The sequence below is a fragment of the Diceros bicornis genome, assembly GCF_020826845.1.
Source record: "Diceros bicornis minor isolate mBicDic1 chromosome 13 unlocalized genomic scaffold, mDicBic1.mat.cur SUPER_13_unloc_1, whole genome shotgun sequence".
Taxonomy (NCBI): Eukaryota; Metazoa; Chordata; class Mammalia; order Perissodactyla; family Rhinocerotidae; genus Diceros; species Diceros bicornis.
The window spans coordinates 17,883,613-17,902,871 of record NW_026690866.1 but is presented as its reverse complement, the minus strand read 5'-3'; positions in this window follow the sequence as shown (position 1 = coordinate 17,902,871).

The window sequence follows — 19,259 nt, the reverse complement described above, 5'->3', positions numbered from 1 at the left end:
TACATTTTGATTATAACTTATTGAACCATCACCACAATCAGGAAAAGGAACACCCATCCATCCCAAATTTCCTCATGCTCATTTTAATTCCTACTTCCCTGCCGTTTGCAAACACATTCTCATTCCCAGGCAACCAGTGATCCGGTATATGTCCCTATAGATTTTCCTGTACTTTCCAAGAATTTTTATAAATGGGATCATATATTATGTACTCATTTTTTACTGGCTTCTTTCAATCAGCATAATTATTTTGAGATTTATGCTTGTCATTGCATGTACTATGAATTCATTCCTATCCCAAAGACTTCCCTGGCAGCACTGTATACACCTCTGAGTGCTTCCCAGGTTGGCATGAGAGCCAATAGTACTGCTGCATCCGCAAAAGTAGGAATGCATCTTGGTGCAACTCTGGGAGGGTTTGGCAGCAGCCCTGGTCCTGCACATGAATGCTTTCGTGGATGGTTGGAAATCCCACCGTGTCACTGCAGTCCCAATGATTGGGGAATGCTCAAAACCCATGAAGAAGCCCCACCAGCCAAGCACAGAGGCTGGCATGAGCATAAGAAAAGGCAGCAGCAGATATACGCGCACATGCAAAAGTTTTCTGAGATGGCACAAATACCCATAGTAGTGCAGCAGTCTCACAACTGGGTACGTGTCTCTGTGTAGCGGCAGCTCTGAGCCCATTGTGAATGCTTTCCCAACGGGTGGGAACAGCCACTATACCCACACAACTTCCAACATATGGGGTGGGATCAGAGACACAGCTCATGCTTCCCCCACAGCGGTAGCAGGTGAAATCTGTGACCTGATACTACCACAAACACACAGGCAAAAGATTAGTTCATCAAACACCATAAGAAACTACACTAACAATTTAGAGCAGAAGGAAATGACAAATCTCCAGAAATGAACCTTGAAGTCACAGAAATTTACAATCTAAATGACAGAAAATTCAAAATAACTGTCATAAAGAAACTCACCAAGTTACAAGAATGTTCAGACAGTTTGATGAACTCAGGAATAAAATTAATGAGGAAAATGAATACTTCATTAAAGAAACTGAAACTATTAAAAAAAACAAGCAGAAATTCTGGATGTGAAGAACATAATTAATGAGATAAAAATGAATCTAGAATCCTTAAAAAACAAAGCTGATATTATGGATGAAAGAATTAGTGATTTAGAGGATAGAAATATAGAAATGCTTCCAGTGGACGAGGAGAGAGAACTCAGATTTTTAAAAATTAAAGGAATTCTTGGAGAAATATATGACTCAATTATAAAAGCAACATAAGAATTATACGTATTCCAGAGGGAGAAAAGAGAGAGAAAGGAGCAGAGAGCTTGTTCAAAGAAATAACAGATGAGAACTTCCCAAACCTGGGGAAGAACCGTGGTACATGAAGCCAAGAGAATGCCTAATTACATCAATGTTATAAGACCTTCTCCAAGGTATATAATAGTAAAATTGGCAAAAGCCAATGACAAAGAAAAAATATTAAGGGAAGCAAGATAGAAGAAACTAACCTACATAGGAACCCCTATCATGCTTTCAGCATATTTATTGGCAGAAATTTTACAGGCAAGGAAATAATGGAATGATATATTAAAAATACTGAAAGACAAAACCTTTCAGCCAAGAATACTGTATCCAGTGAAATGATCCTTATGATACAATGGAGAAATAGAAGTTTTCCCAGATAAACAAAGGCTGAGGGATTTCATTGCCACTAGATCTCCCATAAAAGCAATGATCAAGAATGCCCTCATACCTGAAACAAAAAGAAGACAAATGTCTACAAATCTTTGACCAGAGTGATAAATAGACAGACAAAATCAGAAAGCTACAGCTGTGTTTTACAAAAGGGTAACAAATACTTAATTATAACTTAAAAGAAGAAGGGAAGGAAAGCATCAAAAGTAACTATAAACACTTCAAATTAGTCACAAATGCACAACTCAAAAATGAATAACTTTTGACAACAATAACTCAGAAGGAGAAGAGGAAAGGGATGGAACCTGCTTAGACTAATGGAGATAAGAGCCTATCAGAATATGGACTATCTCATCTATGAAATCTTCATACAAACCTCACAGTAACCAGCAAACAAAAAATCAGAGCAGAGCCATAGATCATAAAAAAAGAGAAAACCTCCACAGAAAACCCCCAAAATGAAATGGTAGTCAGAAACACAAAGGAAGAGAAACAATGGAAATATGGATTAGGTGGGATTAAGTTCTCATGTATCAGTAATCACTCTAAATGTAAATCGATTGAATTCTCCAAGCAACAGACACAGAGTGGTGGGGTGGATTAGAAAACAAGACCCAACAATATGCTGCCTCCAGGAAACACATCTCAGCTCTAAAAACAAACAGGCTCAGAATGAAGGGATGGGCGACAATACTCCAAGCAAATGGCAAATAAAACAAAGTAGGTGTTGCCATACTTATATCAGACAAAGCAGACTTCAAGATCAAAAAGACTATGAGAGACAAAGAGGGGCAGTATATAATGATAAATGCGACTTTCCACCAAGAGGACATAACACTTATAAAGATGTATGCACCTAACACAGCAGCACAAAAGAATATAAAGCAACTATTAATAGACCTAAAGGGAGAAATTAACAGCAACACAATAATAGCAGGGGACCTGAACACCCCACTTACATCCATGGATAGATGATGCAGAGAATGGCAACAATAGTGGAATTAAATGAAACATATGATCAGATGATCTTAATCGATATAGAGAGAGGATACCCTCCCAAAACAGCAGAATACACATTCTTCTTAAATGCACATGGAAGATTCTCAAAGATAGACCATATGTTGTGAAACAAGGCAAGACTGAATAAATTTATGATTGAAATCATATCAAGCTTCTTTTCTGACCACAGTACTATGACACTAGAAATCAACTACAAGAAAAAAGATGGGGAAGTCACAAATATGTGGAGACTAAAGAACACACGACTGAAGAAACATTGGCTCAATGAACAAATCAAAGGAGAAATCAAAAAATACCTGAAGACAAATGAAAATGAAAAGACAACAAAACAACTCTTATGGGATGCAGCAAAAGAAGTTTTAAGAAGGAAATTCATAGCAATACAAGCGCACCTCAACAAACAAGAAAAATACCAAATAAGTAACATTAAACTACACCTAATAGAACCAGAAAATGAAGAACAAATGAAGCCCAAAATCAGCATAATGAGGGAAATAATAAAAATTCGAGCAGAAATAAATGAAATAGAGACTAAAAATACTGTAGAAAGGATCAATGAAACAAAGAGCTGGTTCTTTGAGAAGATTGAAACAAAACTGACAGACTCTTAGCCAGACTCACTAAGAAAAAAAGAGAGAAGGCTCAAAGACATAAAATTAGAAATGAAAGAGGAGAAATTACAAGAGATACCACAGAAATTCAAAGGACAGTAAGAGAATACACTGAACAACTTACATGCCACCAAATTGGATAACCTAAAAGAAATAGATAAATTCATACAACCTCCCAAAACTGACTCAAGAAGAAATAGAATAAATGAACAGACCAGTCACAAATAAAGACATCGAAATGGTCATCAAAAAACTCCCAAAAAACAAAAGTCCAGGACCAGATGGCTTTTATGGAGAATTCTACGCAATATTCAAACAAGATTTAATACCTATGCTTCTCAAACTATTCCAAACAGTTGAAGAAGATGGAACACTTCTTAATTCATTCTATGATGCCAACATCACCCTGACAGCAAAAGCAGACAAGGATAGTACAAAGAAGGAATATTATAGGCCAATATCGCTGATGAACACAGATGCAAAATTCCTCAGCTAAATATCAGCAAATCGAACACAGCAATATATTAAAAGGATCATATAAGATGATCAAGTGGAATTTATACCAGGAATGCAGGGATGGTTCGACATCCGCAAATCAATGTGATACACAACATTAATAAAATGAGGAATAAAAATCACATGATCCTCTCCACAGATGCAGAGAAAGGATTTGACAAGAGCCAACATCGATTTAGGATAAAAACTCTCAATAAAATGGGTATAGAAGGAAAGTACCTCAACACAACAAAGGTCATATATCACAAACCCACAACCACCATTATACTTAATGGTGAAAAACTTAAAGCCATTCCTCTGAGAACAGGAAGAAGACAAAGGTGCTCACTCTCGCCACTCCCATTCAACATAGTACTGGAGGTTTTGGCCAGAGCAATTAGGCTGGAAAAAGAAAAAAAAAAGGAATCCAAATTGGAAAGGAAGAAAGGAAACTCTTGCTGTTTGCAGATGACATGATTGTAAATATAGAAAACTCTAAAGAATCCATCAGAAAACTATTAGAAATAATCAACAATTACAGCAAAGTTGCAGCGTACAAAATCAACTTACCCCAATCAGTCGCATTTCTATACTCTAATAATGAACTAACAGAAAGAGAACTCAAGAATACAATCTCATTTACAATCGCAACAAAAAGAAAAAAGTTTCTAGGGATAAATTTAACCAAAGAGGTTAAAGACTTATACCATGAAAACTGTAAGACATTATTGAAAGAAATCAATGATGATCTGAAGTAATGGGAAGATATTCCATGCACATGGATTGGAAGAATAAACACAGTTAAAATGTCCATATTACCTAAAGTAATCTACAGATCCAATGTAATCCCTATCAGAATCCCAATGACATTCTTCATAGAAATAGAACACAGAATCCTAAAATATATATGGAATAACAAAAGGCCTCAAACAGCCAAAGCAATCCTGAGAAGAAAGAACAAAGCTGGAGGCATCATAATCCTAACTTGAAAATATATTACATAGCTATAGTAATGAAAATGGCATGGTACTGGCACAAAAGCAGACTCATAGATCAATGGAACAAAACTGAAAGCCCAGACAGAAAACCACACATCTGTAGTCAGTTAATCTCTCACAAAGGAGCCAAGATCATACAATGGAGAAAGGAAAGTCTCTTCAATAAATGTTGTTGGGAAAACCGGACAGACACATGCAAAAGAATGAAAGTAGAACATTATATTCCACCATACACAAAAATTAACTCGAAATGGATAAAAAACTTGAATCTAACACTTGAAACCATAAGACTCCTAGAAGAAAATATACCCAGTACAGTCTTTGACGTCGGTCTTTGCTGCACACTTCCCAATACCATGTCTACTCCAGCAAGGGAAAGAAAAGAAAAAATATACAAATGGGACTACATGAGACTAAAAGCCTTCTGCAAGGCAAAGGAAATGATGAACAAAACGAAAAGACAGGGCCGGCCCCATGGCTTAATGTTTAAGTGCGCGCGCTCCTCTTCTGGCTGCCCAGGTTCGGATCCCGGACGCGCACAGGCTCACCACTTGTCCGGCTATGCTGAGGCCATGTCCCACATACAGCAACTAAAAGGATTTGCAACTATGATATACAACTATCAACTGGGACTTTGGGGGAAAAAAAAAGGAGAAGGATTGGCAATAGATGTTAGCTCAGAGCCGGTCTTCCTCAGAAAAAAGAGGAGGATTAGCTCGGATGTTAGTTCAGGGCTGATCTTCCTCACAAGGAAAAAAAAAAAACACACAAAAAGACAACCCACCAACTGGGAGAAAATATTTACAAATCATATATCTGACAAGGGGTTAATCTCAAAAATATATAAACAACTCATACAACCCAACAACAAAAAAACAGACAATCCAATCTAAAAATGGGCTGAGGATATGAACAGACATTTTTCCAAAGAAGATATATAGAAGGCCATCAGACACATGAAAAGTTGTATAACATCAATAATTATTAGGGATAGTCAAATCAAAACTACAATGAGAGTTCACCTTACACCTGTTAGAATGGCCATAATTCCCAAGACAAAAAGTAACAAATGTTGGAGAGGATAAGGAGAAAAGAGCACCCTCACACACTGCTGGTCAGAGTGCAAACTGGTGCAGACACCAGGGAAAAGAGTATGGAGATTTCTCAAAAAAACAAAAATACAAATACCATACCTTCCAGCTATCCCTCTACTGGGTATTATCCGAAGAAATTGATATCAACAATTCAAAGAGATTTATGCACCCCTGCGTTAACTGCAGCATTATTCACAATAGCCAAGACATGGAAGAAACCCAAGTGCCCTGCTACAGATGAATGGATAAAGAAGATGTGGTATGTATTATATACAATGGAATACTACTCAGCCAGAAAAAAAAGACAAGATTGTCCTGTTTGCAACAACCTGGATGGACCTTGAGGGTATGATGTTAAATGAAATAAGCCAGACAAAGACAAATATTCACGATTTCACTCATATGTAGAATATAAACATACACAAGAATAAAGAGAACAGATTAGTGGTTTCCAGAGGGGAAGGGGGCTTGGTGTTGAGTGAAAGAGTTAAATGGCCACATATGCATGGTGATGGATAAAAGTTAGACTACTGGTGCTGAGCACGATGCAGTCTATACAGAATGTCACAAATAATAATGAACACCCGAAATTATACAATGTTAAAACCCTTTATAATTTCAATAAAATAATTAAAAAAGAAAAAATAATTCATTCTATTTTATGGTTGAATAGTATTCCAAGGTGGGGATATACCACACTTTGCATATCCGTTCACCAGTAGATGGACATTTGTGTTGTTTTCCGTTTTTGTCTACTATAAATAGGTTGTTATCAACACGTGTGTACAAGCCTGTGTATAGACATATGGGTTTATTTCCCTTGGATGGATTCCTAGGAGAGGAATGCCTGGGTAGACGTATGGAATTATTAAAGCCGCATCCAAGCTATTTTTCACCAGCACTCGATGAGAGTTTCAGTGACTTGACATCTTCAACAACTCTTGCTATAGTCAGTCTTTTTAATTATAGCCATTCTCAAGTGTGGTGGAATCTCATGATGACTGTCACTTACATATCCCCAATGACTCTAGTTGTGAAGGAGAAAGCAAGCCAAGCACAGACTGGGAGAAAATATCTGCAAAACATATCCCTAGAAAAGGACGTGTATTTATAGTATATAAAGAGCTCTTACAACCTAATAGTAAGAAGACAAGCAACACGTCATGTCTTACCAGGAGAGAGCAGGTCAGGCCTGTATAAGCACCAAGAGTTCCACCAAGAAGATGAGGATGAGGGCCCAGAAAAGGAGGTCTGGGGAGACAAGTGGTGGGGTGAACCACCTCCCGTCATCACCCCAGGACTCCTGCTGACCCCACTGTGCCTCAACCATCCTTGACAAGGATTGGCCAACTTTCCTCATCATCCAAAAACCTGTTCACATGGTTCTCTTCGATGAGGCACAGCTTCAAGGTACTCGTCTCCTACCCTGGGCTGGGGCTTCCTGCAGGCTTACCAGGCTTCACAATCAAGGTGTCATCTCTGTTGGGAGAATATTCTGGAAGTGAATAAAATGGAGAATGCATGTCAGTGTGTTTCACTCTTTTTAATATAACTTTTTAGACACACAGAAAAATAAAGGGAACAGTCTCATAAACATCCATCATCTAGATTTACCAATGTATATTCCATCCAATTAAAACAATATTTCATCAATGTATAAATTATTAACACTTGCCACATTTGATTCATCCCACGTATTCAATGAAATATTAAAGTCAAGTAGACATCATGATGTTTCACCCCATTTTAGTTCCATCTCTAAAAAGTGAGCACACTTTGCTACAAAATCCAAGGCCATTATCACAGAACAAAAGTGTAATTAATTAAACCAAATTCATACCTCTGGGCACAGAGGACTGAATTTGAATGGACTTTCTTACAACGGCCGTGGGGAGAATGGGTCATCACAGTTGGCAAGCATATGGGATCTCTCTAAATTTGTAAATTCACACTGAAAAGTGTTCTTCTGTGCCTAGAAACACATCAGCCCCTTCTCCTTTATCTATTTGCTTAATATTCATTTTCTAGGATTAACCTACAATGTAATTTCCTGCAGGAAGTCTTTTCTGATTTCCGCCTGCAAGTATGAGTTTGTTCACATCAAATAATTGATAAGTTTCAATTCTCTATTCTTGTTATTGCCAGCTACAACATAAAATCCAGGAGGGGAGGACACACAGCACCCAGTGGGCATGGGGGGATGGGTGCAGGTCCCCCTACGTGTACCTCTACCCAGACAACCACTTAGAGGTGTGCTGTCTGATATGCAGCAGCAACAAGTCTCTTTTTGAATTAAAATTAACTTTAGTTAAATAAAATAAAAATTCTAGTACCTCAGTAACGTTAAAAATCAGTAACAATAAAGACGAGTCACAATATCATCCTTCGAGTACTCAACAGTCACGTGAGGCTATGCACTGGACAGCACAGATATAGAACATCCCACCACTGCAGAAAGTTCTAGAGCATTGGTGCTCATCTAGAGTGGGACTTGGCAAACTATAGCCTGTGGATCAGGAAACACATTCACCCCCAAACCTGTAAGTCTGCTTCACACACAGCTGGAGGCCCTCACTGACAATCTGGCTCAGTGGCTGTCAGTGCAGAGATAAGGAAACAAATGTCTAGAGAGGGGCGGTGACTAGTTTGAGGTCACAGAGCTGTCTAGGAGAAGGTGAGGGCCTCCTATATTACACTGGTGTCCTTTTCTCTCTCTCAATGGTGGGGAAAGACTGGGAGACTGTGCTACTACCTGCTAGCCTGAGAAAGTTCAATGCTCTCTCAGCCCCAGGCATCCAGAGTCCCCAGAAAGGTCTCACTTCCTTTCCCAATGACCAGGGAACCTTACCATCCCCAAGGACACTCTCCCTGTCCAGGGTCAAGCTCTGCAGCTGGGTACCATTCTGGGTCAGCCACAGGAATTCCTGATAGATGGCAACTCTGTCCAGTCTCTGTGCCAAGGTGTCAAGGTACACAGGGAGTCTACTCCAGTGTAGTTACTGTGGGGGACAGACCTGGAAGGGCACAAAGGATGAACAAGGGTGTCTGGAATTCTACCCTGATTTTACGTACCCTGCCTCTGGGTCCTGTCCAAGAGAACTTTCTGCAGTAATGTAAACATAAGTCTGCACTCCCAAATACACTCATTATTAGCCCCATGTTGTTATCGAGCACTTAAAATGTGGCTAGTGTGTGTGAGTGAGGAACTGAATTTCTCATGTAATTTAATTTCAAGTAAGTAATTTATAAATAAATAACCACAGGGAGAACATTTTTGAAATTTTGGAGTAAGGACTTTTGAAAATGCATAAAAACCATGAGAACACTGGTAAAAATGGTCAAAATCAAATTTTCAGAAGCCTAGAAATTAATCAACGGCTTGTAAGAATCTGAGGAGGGTTTAGTGAAGACACACGGTGGAATCTTGATAAAGGTAGCAAATTTTGTGGCACTATAACTTTCACTATTCCCATCCTGCTCTCACAATATCCTCCATAACTTTGAAAACTATCAGTCTTCGAACCATGGTAGCTGAGACAACCAGCAGCCCAGCAGCCATAATGGGTTTAGAGCTCTGAAAAGAACCATCCCCATCGAACTGTCACTAGCTGACCTGCCTGGTAGCTCCCTGAAAATCGCCATGTTCAGGGCTTGTCCTTATTTGACTCAGAGCTTGCCCATGGTGGAAAGTTGGTCCCCAAGGCACTTGGTGAAAACAATCAGCGCTAATTGTTTTCTATTGTAGTGGCCTGAGGGAGTGATTCCAGCTGAGGCAGGTAAGAGGTGAGCCAAAAACTTAGAAGAAAAATTGGGGGAATGAGATGTCCACAGGGGGCTTTGAAAGCTGCAGTGTATTTGTGGGCATCTAGAAGGCCACAAAGGCTCAGGGATGTGGCAGGCCCAGGACAGACTTGAGAACATCTTAATCTCTCACCTCTAGTTGAAGGGTTGGCTTAATATCTGAAAACTTGATTATATAATACACCATATTAATAGAATAAGGGCCAATACCACGTATTTTCAACCATATATATAGAAAAGAATTTCACAAAATACAACGCCCTTCATGCCTAAAAAAGAAAACACACAACAAATTAGGAATAGAAAAAAACTTTCTCAACTTATAAATAGCATCGATGAAAAACTCAAGGCTAACACCATATTCAATGTGAAAGGCTGAAAATTTCCCCCTAAGACCAGGGACAAGACAATGATGTCTTCCCTCATTTCATATGTTAATAAGAGGTACTACAGGTTCTAATGAGGGCAATTAGGCAAGAAAAAGGAATAAAAGAAACCCAGATTGGAAGGGAAGAGGTAAAACTATTTGTTTTGCAGAGGAGAAGACATTGTATATACAAAAACCTAAAAAATACAACCCCCCCCACAGACAATATGTGAATCTTTTCCTAACGGTTTATAAAAAATTTAAATTGCCCCATGTGGTTAGTGGCTTCACTATTGGAGAGCACAGTTAGACTGCTGATATTTGTTGAAAGTCTCCAGAAGAGGGGGAGGAGGAGGATGCTGGAGGTTGGTGGCCTCAAATGTTAATGCTTTTCTCAACCCCCAAAAACCTATGGATGGAGATGGTAGGATTAGCTGACAGGGATGTGGGGGAGAATGGGCACCATGTAATTGACTTCCAGATCAAGGATGTGTCCCGGGAGCTCAGAGACATCAGCCATCAGCTCAACCAATGCTTCCAATCTCCTCAACCTACATCAAGTCGGTCACGAGGCAGGAGTGGATTATGTCTCACAGCTGGCTGCCTCTGTAGAGCTTGGTGACGTAGAATAAATGGGAAGGAGAGTGGGTGAGATGGATATCTCCTGGGGACTCAGGGGGCCGCTGGCGCCAGTGAAAGATCACAGACCTTGGGGCAAAGGAGACCTGACTTCAAATCCTGGCTCTGCCCCTAACTCATTGTGTGACCTTAGGCAAAATACTCCCCTTTCTGACCTTCAGTTTACCTACGTGAGAAATGGGGAAGGCAGCTAGGACATCACCTCTGGAAAGTGAGAAAACCCAGACATGCAGGGAAAGTGAAGGTTTGAAACAATAATGTAACAGATGTAAGTCAGGCAGAGGAATGAGGGTGCACTCAGGGCAAGGAGAGACTGGAAAGGAGAGAATCCACCTGGTCCTATGTGTCTCTCTGCAGGGTGGTGTACTCCGAGGATGTGGGCTCCGGGTTGCTGAGGGTCCAGCTGATGCTGCGGAAATGTAGCTGGTGTTCTCTCTGCATGCATAAAATCCAGGGTGCAGAGCCTGGAGCCACTGAGAGGAAGAGCCGACAGGTGGAGACTCTCAGCTCCCAGCACAGAGGCATGGTGGACCACGGGGTCAGGGTGGTGGGTGCAGACAGCATCCACACTGGTGGCTGCCACATCCTTCTCAGGCCTGGGGAGAGAGGGACGTGGTGAATCTAGAGAGAGGTCCTGAAACCTCTGGAGTTTGGGCCAGAACAGGAAGGAGGAAATGGGACGTGAGTGGGGAAACTGAGAGAGGGATGGTCACAAAAGTTGTCATTAGGGGCAAGTGCTCAAGGGAGGGTCTTACCTGAGGGAGAACAGTCTGCCACTCAAGGAGAAGGGGCCCAGGCTGCTCTTCTTGAACAAGGGTCCAGCTGGAGAGGAAGGAGGAGGAGGATGGGCAGGAGGGACAGGGGTTGGGGGAAGGGCTGGGTGGGATTTAACCCACCAGGAGCTGCTGGGACCAGGGTCTCATCAGGCTCTGCAGGACCCTCTCAGTGGAGTTGAACGTGGCTGAGCTGTTGCTCCTGTCTGATGAATAGCAGAAGGTGGAGATGGTGACATTGACTGTGAGAGTCTTCAGGTTGTGCCGCAAAGCTGCAAGATGAGAAGGAGAGCGAAGGCCATCACTGAGAGTTGGCCTGAGACCACACCAGAGTCCTGCACTCATTATCATCTGTCGTCTTCTCTCACAGTGGCACCACCACCCACCCGTGTGGTCACCCAAGTCAGAACCAGCATATCTGCTCAGCTCCTCCTCCCTCCCAGTAACACTCATTCACCTTTCACACTCGTCCTCACATACACTCCATCCCTGTCCCAACTCAAGTCTTAACTTTCTTCACCCAGACCAACACCCTAGCAGGCACAATGGATGCTCTGTCTAAACGATGTTCTACATGGACTACTAGAAGAATTTTTCTGAAATGAATACCTCACTAGGGCCACCACTGCTCTAGTACCACCCATGGCTCCCTATGGCCTTCAGTGTTTAGTTCAACCTTCTTGACCTGGCACTCAAGGCTCTACTCAATCTGGCTCCTGCTGACCTTTCAGTCTCATTTTATCCATCTACTGCGAGTTAAACTTCATGCTTCACACAACCCAAATTTGTTTCAATTCTCCCCATATGGCATGTTGTTTCTGGCTGGAGCCTTTGCTCATGGAATCCCCTCTGCCAGGAAAACTCTTCATCCTCTATTTGCCAGGGTCTGTCCTACTCATTCTTAAAGACTCCATTCTGGTGAAACTTTCTCTAGCAAGCTCTTCCCCTCCAAATTATGCCAGGTGCCACTCCCCAAAACCTCCCACATTGTGTTATAATGGTGTGTTAATTCACAAGACTAGGGGCTCTCTGAGGCCTGGCCTTTGACTGAATCGTTGGTATAATCTTTGTGATCATCATGATTGTCCTAAAACCAAAATTTCACACCCTGGCTTCCCAGCTCCTGGATCACAACTGGCTAGTAGGGGCTGGAGAGCTTCTCTTGGGAAGGAAAAGGCACCCCCAGATACCTGTGGTGGCTTCTGGTGGCACAGGTGATGATCAAGTATGCAGGGATGTGGTGGCCGGCTAGGGAGCTGTGGAGAGGGCTGTCATCAGGGCTGGACAGAGTGGGAGGAGCTTCCAGGCTCACCCGAGCTCCAGCAGTGGCTGTCCCAGGACCACCATTCACAGGTGAAGCATAAATGAGAGTGAGGGGACGGGTCCCTGTGTGAGTAGAGGGATGAGCAAGCCTGTGGATGAGAGGAGCCCAAGAGAGTGAGATGGGTGAATAAGAGAGACTGAACACAGAGGAGAGACAGATGGATGGGCAGAAAACTGGACAGACGGATGTGATACCTGGAAAAGGAGGACCAAGGGTGGGGCTTCAGGAGAATAAAAGTGAAAACCATGTGGGGTCAGAATGTGGTGGAGAACCTGTCTGTGTCTAAGGCTTTCTCACCCTGGGATGGGACTCTCCACCAGAACCCAAGAGAGAGAGAAGGGATGAGTTAGGGCCCTTCCAGGTCCTTCCCTCACCAAGGACAGCGGGTGAAGGAGAACAAGTGCTCCCCAACCCCAAATGCGATGGGACCCAGGACATCAGGGCCAGGAATACTCACTGGTGGTAGTCGGGGCTGCGGCTTAATAGGTATAACCTGTGGAGAGAAGGCGAGAGGAGCTGAGCAAGTGTTGGGGTGAACATAAAGGATTAAGGGTGAGGAGGATGTAGGGACGTTTGTGAGAAAAGCAGAGGGAAAAGCAGAGGGGAAGATGGGAGGGTGTTCAAGGAGGTGGCAACTAGGTGGAAGGTGGCTGAACCCAGCAGTCACACCGTGGTGAGAAGACTGAACCCCGACCAGAAGGAGAGAGAGATGGATCAAAACTCACTTTAGAGCAACGGAGGCAACACAGAACTTTGACTGGCAGAGAGAGCATGGCTGTAGCCCAGCCCCTCACCACTGACGTAGAAGCTGTCCCCGTCCAGGGTGAGGGAAACCAGGTAGGTGACGCCCAGGTTCTCATGGCTCAGCTCCCAGTAGAGTCGCTCTCTGTCCAGCCCAGGACCTGCGGGGCTCAGAGTGGAAGGTGCAGACGGTGTCCACCCCGCTGGCTGCCCCACCCTTCTCAAGCCTGGTGGAGGAAGAACATGGGGCTGTGAAATACTGAGCAGGTGTCCTTCTGGGTGTGGAAAGTGGGAGAGTGGAAGGGAGGAGGCTGAGGGAGAGGCTGAATGGGCTGCTCTGATGTGTGGAGGGGCTCTCCTCAGTGTCTCCCGTCTGAGACAACCCCCTCACAAGTAAGGCCTGACTTCCTTTAGGATGCGGAAGGAGGCCTGTGAGTGGCCAAGTGGGATGAACACACAGACCTGGATGAGGGGACGCCTGCAGGTCTACAGGGACAGCAGCGAGGAGAAAAGTCTGTGCCCTGTGCCATCGGACACATGCAGGCAAGAACGTACCGTTACATACTCTCGGTTCTACACTCCAAGCTCTTTTCTTTCTATTTCTTTCCTACTCCACAGCCATCACCCAGACCTAGGGAACAATCACCTCACTCGTAATCTTCTTCCCAACACCTCCTGCCTCTTAAGTATTCAATCTTAAACCTCAGGTCCATTTTAACCAAAGTGCTTAGACCAAACGCCAATCACATCAGCCATCTGTTCGCATCTCTCCAGAGTGTTCCCACTGGTCTTAGAAAAGAGTCCCAAGTCACACCTGACCTGGTCCAGCATGTCCCACTAGCTGGTCTGGCTCACACCTCTCCCCCTGTGTTGACTCCGCTCATCCATCCCTCTTCTCAGTTCATGGACACAACAGGCTCTCTGCTTCAGGGGTGTCCTCATGCGGGTCCCTCTACCTGAAATGCTCTCTTGAACACACTCCCACACCCTCACTCCAATGTACCCTTCAGACCAGCTAAATCCAGTCCCAACTCTAGCTCTCAAGCTAAATAACAGTCCTTCTCAAGAGGGCTTCCCTACCCCCTCAGGTTTATTCCCCTTGTGCCAAACTCCCACATCACTCTCATCATTTACTGTCTAAAATCCAAATTCCCAAATACAATATAAATTCCATGGAGGTGGGACAAGGTCTCTCTGGTTCTCCAGGAACCCATGCATGTGGCCCAGGTCCTGGCTTATGAGATGAGGAAACATCCTGGTTTGTCTAGGACTGCCCTGGTTTGAACACTAAACATCCTGTATCCGGGAAAACCCATCCATTCTGAATAAACGAGGATGGTGGGTCACCATAACTTATACACTCAAAGACTATCTATTGCATGACAAGCACACATTCCCCTCAAGAACGTCACAGGAAAGCTAGAATGAAAAAGGCACACACACACACACAAACACAATTAGTAGAGGCCAACAACTAAATACAAAATCATTTAACAAGATTCTCTGCAACATGAATCACCAGACTGTTCTTCAAGAAAAGATTCGGGAAACAAAGTTAATTCCCTTTAGAAGTCAAGGTGGAGAAGATAGTCTTTTTGGAGACTAGTGCCCTTCCCTTCAATCTACAGTGTTGCTTAGTATACCTCCAAATGATTTGAAATGTCATAAGGAAAAAAATGTTCAAAATAAATCTGGCTACTGGCAAATTCAATTTTAAATTTGTTATTAATACAAAGTTCCAATCATCTTTTTCCCTGAATGCTCTTTTATTTCAAATTTTTGTGGAGGATTTATAGGACTTTAGAAGTCAAATTGAATGGGTCTAAGGAATGTTGCTGAGTATCCCTGCTAATATTTCATGGGATGTCTTCTAATACTACATACACACGCAAAACATTTCTGTATTTATATTATATATAAATTCTGACTTTTGACTATTATGCAAGTAAATCTATATTTTCTACTATAATACACATTTGCAGTTATTTACATTTGTTTCATATGTTCTTATTTGCATGTAACTGTACTTACTGAAATATTTACCACACAGAATCACACACAGCTTACCATCTTTCCATCCATCAAACATCAATAATTTTTCTCAAGATACCCTCACTCTCAGTGACTCCATGTGGTGACAACCCGAGCACAGGAAAGCCCACTGGCAGGTCTTCGGCACAGCGGAGGCTGCCGGAACCTATTGGTACCAGGTCCACAGGGTACTCACCTGGTCACACAGAAATCCATGGATCAGCGAGGACGGGTGGACCCTGAGCCTGGTTTCACCTCAAACTTGAGCTCCACGGATGCTTTTTGTGTCTGAGGGGGGAAAATAAGGCGCATACCAGCTTTTGAGGCCTTTTATAGGGTGTTGGATGGAAAGGCCACCCCATTCACTTTTCTTTTTTTGTGTTTACTGATTTAATTGTAACTGTTGGCTGTGACTGGATTTTCCCGATTCCTATCTAGCCACCTGCTGCCCAAGATGGGAGAAAGCAGCTTCGTGCTGTGTGCACTTGAGTCGCTCAACTCACTTGACTGGACAGATATTTTTTGGTGACTCTGGACCCTTTAAACAAGCTTGTCATTTAGGGACCCTGTAAATGACTCGCTGACTTGTCAACATTTTCCACACTTCATTCAGGGCTCAGGAGGTTTTCAGGCCCTGGAGCAGATTTCCCAACCTTGGCACAACTGACATTTGGGGCCGGATAATTCTCTGTCGGGCCGCCCTGGGCCCTGGAGGACGCTGAGCAGCATTCCTGCCTCCCCCTCTAGACGCCAGGAGCACCCCCATTAGTAACAACCCAAACACCGCCTCCAGAAGCAGCTAAAGCCCCCTGGGGACAAAATCAAAAGGAGGATGGTGACGGGGACTCTGAGGAGAGGATGGCGGCACCCGAAACCAGGAGGAACAGCAGCCTCGGGTGCCCTGAGCAAACAGCCCGGGTGAAACGGGGCTGCGGGGGGACGGAGGGACGCTGGGCCCTGACGGGGTTGCCCGCAGCACAGGAACTCCCTGGACCCCTATCCAGCCGGGACGTCTGCCACTCACCGCGCCCCGCCCCTGAGGGCAAACGTCCACGGGAATCCGGTTCGAGCCCAGAAGATGGGACACACCGCGCAAACACGCCCCATCCCTCCAAGGCGCCGCCAGCGCTTCCGCTTCTGATCTCAGGCGGGCATTCGAGGGGGACAAAAGTTTGGGGGCTCCGAGTTGAGGCGGCCAGCGGGTCAGGCCGGGCACCCCAGCCTCGGGGGAGGTGTCTAGTTTCTAGAATGAGTGCGAAGCTGGAAAGCGGACTGGGTGAGCACCAGGGACAAGGACAAAATCTAGGGACGGGGCTGTGTGCGGGAACCAGTTCTAAGGGTGGGCTGTGGGCGGGGACAAGGGTGTGAGTCACACCAGGCCCGGGTGGCGGTTCTGTGGGCGGGAACTAGGGTACGGGTGGGGCAATGAAGCAGGACCAGGCTGTGGGTGTGGGCAAGGCTGTGGGCGGAGCCAGGCCCGAACGTTGTGGGCGGAGACCAGTTCGAGGGGCGGGAAGAGGCGGGGGTTGGGCTGGAATAAGTCAGGCAGACTTCACAGGGGTAGGAAATCAGCTCCACGGGTGGGGCTGGAGGCGGGGCTTTCCGTGGGACCCTAGACTGTACAGGTAGCTGGATGTTGAACAGCTGTTCTTCAATCCTTTCCCCACGTTTATACAGCCTAATAGAATGATGTGCCCATATTTAGAATTCTAAATTTTTGTGCGTGTTCGTTGTTCTTAATTTCGTTTAAAAATTGGATCATATATTCACATTTCTCTACAACTTGCAGTCCCAAGCCAGTAGATAAGGATATAACGCTATGTTAATTTTAAAAATCTGGGAAGAGGGATGCCAATACGTCGAAGATACACATATAGGAATACTTCAAAGAGTGGTACAAAGTCAGTAAAATATTCTCCCTCTACCACTGTCTCCCAGTCCTTTTTCACAGAGATAAACATCCTTTCCTCCTCTATCCTTCCAGACATACTGTGTATATGTGGGCCTGTGTATATGTTCAAGACGAAGAGGGATGTCCCCAAGCAAAACCTGAAGCCCATGAATTGTCTCATGCATCAGAAGTTACTGAGAAGAGATTTAAGTTTCTGGTGGAAGGAGATGAACCAGTGATGAATCCATAGGAAGACAACAAAGAAACAAGAGAATTTTACCATTTAAATGGTCAAAGGAAAAATTGAGAAAGAAAATGTATTCATAATATCTGATGTAGCACATCTTTGGATAAGATTTGTATGCTATAAAATGGTAAACACTTATGTCATAAAACAGTAGACATTGAATTTTGATTTATCCTAGTTCATTAAATAGTTATATTGGGCAAGGGGAATTATGTTTTTAACATATGTAAGAACACTTCATGCTGGATTTTTCAGAGAAGGAAGAAACTATAAATAGTCAAAAGCTGAAAAATGAAAAAGCTGTATGAGTAGTTAATTTAGAAATATAGATTTTCAACCAGAAAATTAAAGAAGTTGTTTTTGGAACCAGAGTCAAGAGTGGGGAAGGTAGCTTTTCGTTATAAGGCTTAAAGTATTATTTGAGAGATGTGCGTATAGACACACATACACGCACACTCAGGGGAGCCTGAATTTGTATTCCGAAGGGATCATTTAACTCTACAAATAATTTGTAAAAAGGATTCACTTTACAACAGTAGAACATATTTTGAAAACTACAGACTTCAAACATAAAAAAAGCTGTCATCATCCCGGTGGAAAAATGAATGTGACATCACTTTCCCACCGACACGGTGATAAGCATTTTACATACATTACTCTTGAGTATTTTCACAGCAACCCATAAGGAAGATGGTATTATCTATCTCCATTTTGCAGATGAGGAAATTGGTGACAGCATATTGCTAAAATTTTCATATAAGTTCTCAATAGATCTTGTTTTATGTTAAAATTGTTTATTGAATTTTCTTTTCATTAGTAAAATGATATTTGCCATTCTTACAAATAAGCAAAGGATGTGTAAAAACAATTTAGCAAAACGACAGTTTTCTTTTGATATAATTAAGTATAGCAATCACTTTATTATTTTTCGGCTCTCTGCCTCACATCTAGGAAGATACTTCCTATCCTAAAGGCTTACTAGAAAACTCTACTAAAAATCAAGAATCAGGGAATACCCATATTATGCAAAGTTCCTGAATACATGCAAAAAAGGCATTATAGCAAATTTTTGTACAAAAATCTTAGATCATTCATGAACTGATAACAACACAAATCATGATTAGGCAAGGTATTTCTGTAGAATGACAAATATTTAAACTTTAGACATTTGGAAAGGTAATTCATTACAGTAACTAATGTGTATAAGAAGATTTTTTTCAAACTCACTTAGTGCCAGGAAATCGTTTGACAAAATGAACTGCAATATTATTCACAATAGCCAAAGGATGGAAACTACATAATTGTGAATCCGTGGGTGAAAGGATGAAGAAAATTTGGGGCATCCATACAATGGAATATTATTCAGCCTTAAAAAGGAACGAAATCCTGTATTCAGAATTGCTTGACTGGATCATTTCAGTACCCATGTGTTTTCTTGCTTAGTCTCCTCTGGTCCATTCGTCAACCAGGAACCAGGGTGATCCTTTTACAATGTAAGCACCATGACCTC